Here is a 6,000-nt window from a genome sequence, read left to right on the forward strand (position 1 = left end):
AAATCTCTAGCTAACTTAATCTAATATAAACTCGGGTATTTCTGTATAATATGCGATCTACAAAGATATCTGCTTGACATGTGATAATAAAGATCAATCACGCATAAAACAGAGATGATAACATGTAAAGATAATTTATTTGACTAAATAGTTAGTCAAATAAATGTATAAACTATATCGCATATGTGATGATATCTATATATATATATATGAAAATAAATAATCTTAGCTAGGCATCATACAATAGTGCAATTAATGCTTTAACAAAAAAAAAAAAAACATATCTCATATTCAATTCATGAAAATAAAGTGTTCTCAATAATTAAACGGAAACATGAATAATCACATAAGATAGAAGTACCATATATGTGAAGTTCTACTCATTTGACTAATGACATGGATCAACTCCTTCTTCAGATCAAATTGTCTTCCAAGTATACAAAAGTGCATCAACAAAGGAAAGTAGTCTGATATTTAAAAGAAATGATCATGTTCCATAATTTCACCAAAGCATTCACAAACTTACAATAGTGCATTCTTTACAAATGTTTTTGATAAAATTTTGGACCCTTCTATAAATGCATGAGAAGGGTATAAATATTATTCTAACTAATGTTCAAAAATAGATTATACAAAAATTTGAGGAGGTTTCAAATAACCTTCCTCCTAACTAGTTAACTAACTCCAAAAATAAACAATGGCTTGATTAGCAGAGGCTATGATGATGATTTGTTGTCTGCCATCTTGTCCTTCAAATCGCATATATTGGCCATCGGTTTGAGTCTTGCGAAAATCACATCTGTGAGAGGTGGCAGCATCCGCTGAGTCGAGTGGAGAGAGAAGGTAAGGGTAATGATTTGACTGTGTGGCTCGACGAGGTATTGCCAATACGACCCCAATTAGTCTTTTCCAACTTTGTGATTGCTTCACTTTGAGTTTCTACCCTTTCCTTCCCCCTGTTATGCAATTCATTCAAATCGGGTAGTTATTTCGGGTTGCCTTCTTTTACTAAGTTGGTAGCAAACAAAGTATGGTTTACTGCCTTTACTATATTCTTTGACACCCTGGCTGCTCTTTCCACTGCTAGTTCATCTTGTTTGATCCTTGCGTCTCAATCTATGAAAAGAATGTCCTTGTGTGTCTCCTCAATCTCAGGAAGATTGGCTTTCCTCCCCTCTTCTGTTTCTTTCCATTCGATGAACTCTAAGATTCTGGTGTTCAGAGCAATAAACTCAATTCTTTGGTCAATTTCTTTATCCATTAACTGGTCACTAGTGATCAAATAAGGAGTGATATGTGACATCTTTTGGAGAAATTGTTCTTGATGCTTCAATAAGAGAGAATTAAGCTCTAGCACCTCTTTGATAAATTCCTCGACAGTAGGAACATCCTTGTATTTTTCCATAGCTTGCTTCAAGTCTTGGAGTTGCATATTTTTGGCCAATATGTCTACTTCGTAGCTTATTTTCAGTACCTCCATGCTCTGTTACAATTGGGCCAGCTGCTCAGTGGCCTTCCTGTTTACACTTTCCCTTTTTGTTTCGAGTTGTTGCTCAAGTTGTGCAATATTTTCTTCTTTTTCTTTCAACAAAAAAAAAAATTCAGTAGCCTTGTCCATGGTAGCAGTTGCGTATGCTCCTGTAAACTGTGACAATCTCGTCAAGTTTTCAGCTGGGTTGGAAGGGACGTCCTTCCAAACTATGTCCATTTTCTCATTCCCAGGCGGGAGTTCAAGTGTTTCAATCCTTCTCCTTTTCCTATATCTCCTTACTACAACCTTCTGTACTGGGCTGTAGAATACATCAAGAGGAGGGATTTCAATTACCTTCAAGACAATTTCTGATGTGGGCAAAGCGGGGATGATTTCATTCTGCTGAGACGTCGTCACTTGCTCGTCCATCAGTTCATAATCAGTATTCTTCTAAACATGTAGAGGAGTTTGATACTCTGTAGTTTCCTAGGCATCTATCGTCTTGGGAGTGTCTTGTAGTTTCTTATTGAATTGATCTCACTCATGTTCTAGCCTGCTTCCTTTGATCTCCCAAACCACATCTTTCGGTGGGGTACTCATACCTTGCCTTTTGGCTGATTTCTTGTTGGATCTGTAGTAGTCTCGATGTCTTGGGCCTTCTCTGTGTTCAGTTCTTTCCCTGTATCTGCGTGAGACTCTAAGCGAGAATCAGGTGCCTCATTGTTGACAGTCATACTAGGAGTAGGCCTGTCCTTGATTTTCAACAAATTTAGTGGGATTACCTCGAGCCTTTTGTTCCTGAACTCCTGAAATCTCTCAAAATCTCCAGGACTCAAATTTGTCCTCGCCCATTCGAATGATTGTTCGAAGGATTGAGTCGACTGTAAAAGGTCTTCAAAATTATTAGCTTCATTGTTATAAGTTTTGATCTTCACCGAAGTGGTGATGTTGTATGCTAGCTTGTCTAAATCAAATTACCTTTTGAGCAAAGTATGGAGCCTGAGACCTTCCAGGCTTATTGATTCCTTTATAGCATGATTAAAATTTGCTAAGGAGAAAGAACCACACTTGATAGGAAAAGATGGCCACAACAACTTCTTGCTTTCTTTGAGAACTTTGGTGAGGCCTTTTCCCACGGTCTGGTGGGATATTTATCTTGCTAACAATTTATCAGAAACACACAAAGGGAGCATATGTGGGTCTGTTGTGCTACCAAAAACCCTAATGTAGGTGAACCATTCTTCAAAAAAATATTTTCCGAAAACCAGAAGGTATGTAGCGGCTTCTTGGGAAAACCTAGGGGCTTTCTTATTGAAAATTAATTGATACAATGGCAAAATAACAACATGACATATTTTATAGAAATGGGGCACATAATGGGATTCCCAAATTTTCCTATGGCTAAGAGGGATAGGGTAGGGGTCCTGCAAGGTCCATTTCCAACCCATGATTGGAAATTTAGTGTAGAATTAGATGGCATCCATAATTTAGGCATTAAAATAGAATGGAGGAAGGTTCTCTGGAGAGGAGGATCTCTTTTGTCGATATTCGGTGATGATGGTGGCTAGGTTATCAGATAGGATGGTGGCCCAATTCATGATGTGGGAATTAACACAGGCATCAATCAGATGAATCCATTCTATGGAAAACTTAGCATTATTAGGTAACCCGTATAATCTACATAACATAGCAGCCGCATATTTGTAGGTGTTAACCAAAGAGGCTATAGGATACATACCTGATTTATCGAATTTGAACTTGTTCTCCAATACTCTCTAGCCTTGAATCATCTTGAGGGGTTTTTCATTATTCTTCTTGAAGTTGGCCATGTATGTCTTATCATATATATCCTGAGGATCAGGTATATGGTACATTTTCTTTAGGTCCTCTGCTCTGAATGACCCCATGAGTTCCATTCTTGAATTCCTCAATTGCCTATCTTCAATGGTGAGGTTTTCCACCACCCACCTAATCATATTAGTGTATGAGAGGATTTTAGCTCTGGCTCCTATCCTATGAAGGAAAGAACAGCCAACATCTATGAATTGGAGTCCTGAAGGTCTTATCGAGTCAGTTTTCGCTCTTGTGACAGTAATATTGGGACGTTCGTCCTCAAGCCTATTGTATATCACCTCCCAATTTGTTGCAACTCCATCAGTGCTGCAGACCATATCAAAGAATATAGGAGACATTTTTGTAAACTCAAACTCTACAATGCTCAGATTTCTCTGTTTATGCATCACCTTCTGCAATGACATATCTTTTGTAGCTTGCCTGGAATGGATGAGATATATCAGCGCAGACAATACTGGGTGATTAATGTTGAAAGCTTTGTGAAAATACTTTGAATCGTGGGAGGATTTCCAATGAGATATTCAGCATTAACTATCTATAACTTGAAAAATCATTACCTCTCCTCGGGCCGCTGAATATTAATTACCTTGTCAAACCATTCATTATTACATTTAAAACACAGTTACTTCCCATGCATGCTTCCTGATTTGCGCATCGTGGTTTTTAAAACAATGTTATATAGTGTTACTTGTTCATAATGTGAAATGTTATTGCAGATATTGCAATATCGTATTTCTCAAATTGTTAGCGCATGACATTACGACTTTCGCGAAATGTGATTGCGATTCCTTAAGGGGTTTTTCTTGGTATGTCACAGCGAGAGATTTGATCGCGTATCGCAATTTATTTGAGGTGTTTATGATCATCACATGGAAAAAATGTGATTTGCAATTTGCGATGGGGATCCTAAACTTGAGTGGTTCTAAGAGTTTTTTCAAGGCGATTTCTTAGAGTTAAGATTTATTTTCTAAAGACTAATTTTTTTTTTTTTTAAAGGTCTCCATTTATATGTGTAACATTAGCTATTACTATACATAAATGGGGGGGTTGTTTCATAGTACAACAGAAGTCTGCACATAGGGTATTTTGGATTTGCCCTGAACTAGAGATCCATCAATTTGCAAGGACAACTTCGAATTCTTCTCTTATATTGTGATTTCATATCTGATACCATGTAAAAATTTCTACAAATATAACTATGATACCATGTAGAAATTTCTACAAATCTATCTCTAATACCATGTAGAAATTCCTTGTAGATTCAAACTGCTAATTGTAATATGCTAAAACAATAGACTTGAATCTAGTAACTCCACTCATTTCGCAGAAACAATTAATGATCACAAAATCACGATGCATACAAGAGAAAGAATTCAATCAACACATTACACAATGATTTCCTGAGGAAATACATAACTAAAAACCCTTGTTATCTTTATATTGCATTAGTCAAAAAATATGAGAAGATTACAATGCTTTTCTCAAGCCTGAAAAACCTTTGCACTATCTCTATCTGTCTGACTACTTCCTAGGCTGACTCTAGCCAACAGTAGGCCAATTTCCTAGCCTTCAAAGCTACTACTTCCTTGCGTTATTCAAGGAGTAATTAGGCCCTTATTTAATGGGAATTTTCCTCCATTGGATTACGCAGTTCCTTTAGGATCTTCCTCTAACTACGTGCACCATCTGTACAATTCGAATGATTATACAACTCATAGTACACTATCCTTGAACTCCAATATCAACTGGATCTTTTTCATATCTGACATGCATGAGTTATTTATGAGTGAATCGTTAATTTACTAGTTGATCAGTTTAGGCAGCACCACACTACACTTCATTAAGCACCACACTGCACTTCATGCAACACCACACTACTAGACCTCCCACTAGTTCCTCCAACAATTGGAACTATTTTAACTAACTTTAAATTAGGTAGAATGAATTAATTAATTACAACTCAAAATAAACTCAACCAGGGCTCCTAATTGTAGGAGACACTCTACATGACTCTAGTTAGACTCTCAACTCGAATTAACTAAGCCAAAAAAGTCAAATTTACTTAGTTAACTAATACAAGTTGTCATGAGATGTGGAATTGCAATTTTATTCCCAATTTAATTCAGGGACAAAAATTAAATTAGGATCTTTATATATGCTATTTTTCACATTTATTGTTGCTATTTTCAACAACATTAGCACACCGAATTTCAACTGTCACGGAAAATATATGTTCATCTGGAAACTAATCTTCCATAGGTAAAGAATCAGCCACTAATGGGATTCTTGACAATAAATTTGTAACAATATTCTCTTTTCCTGGATGATATTTAATAATAATATTGAATTCCTATAATAACAGTAAGCATCGAGTTATTCTCCCATTAGTAACATTTTTGTTGGCTGAATACCTACTAGCAGAATGATCAGTGTATAAAAAGACTAGATATCCTGTTATATAATGACAAAAATTATTTATAGCATAAACAATGACTGGAAATTATTTTTCTGTAACGGTGTAGCTTAACTTGGTAGGTGTGAGATTTTTTATGATATAATAAATGGTGTAGGGATTTTTATCATCTTCTTGTCCTAGAATTGCTCCTATTGTCATGTCTAATGCATCCGATGATATGTGGAACGTTAGACTCCAATTTCACCCTAGCAACACAGGG

The sequence above is a fragment of the Pinus tabuliformis genome, chromosome 2_2 (genome assembly GCF_031772625.1).
Source record: "Pinus tabuliformis cultivar Carrire ecotype Pingquan chromosome 2_2, CPIR1, whole genome shotgun sequence".
Taxonomy (NCBI): Eukaryota; Viridiplantae; Streptophyta; class Pinopsida; order Pinales; family Pinaceae; genus Pinus; species Pinus tabuliformis.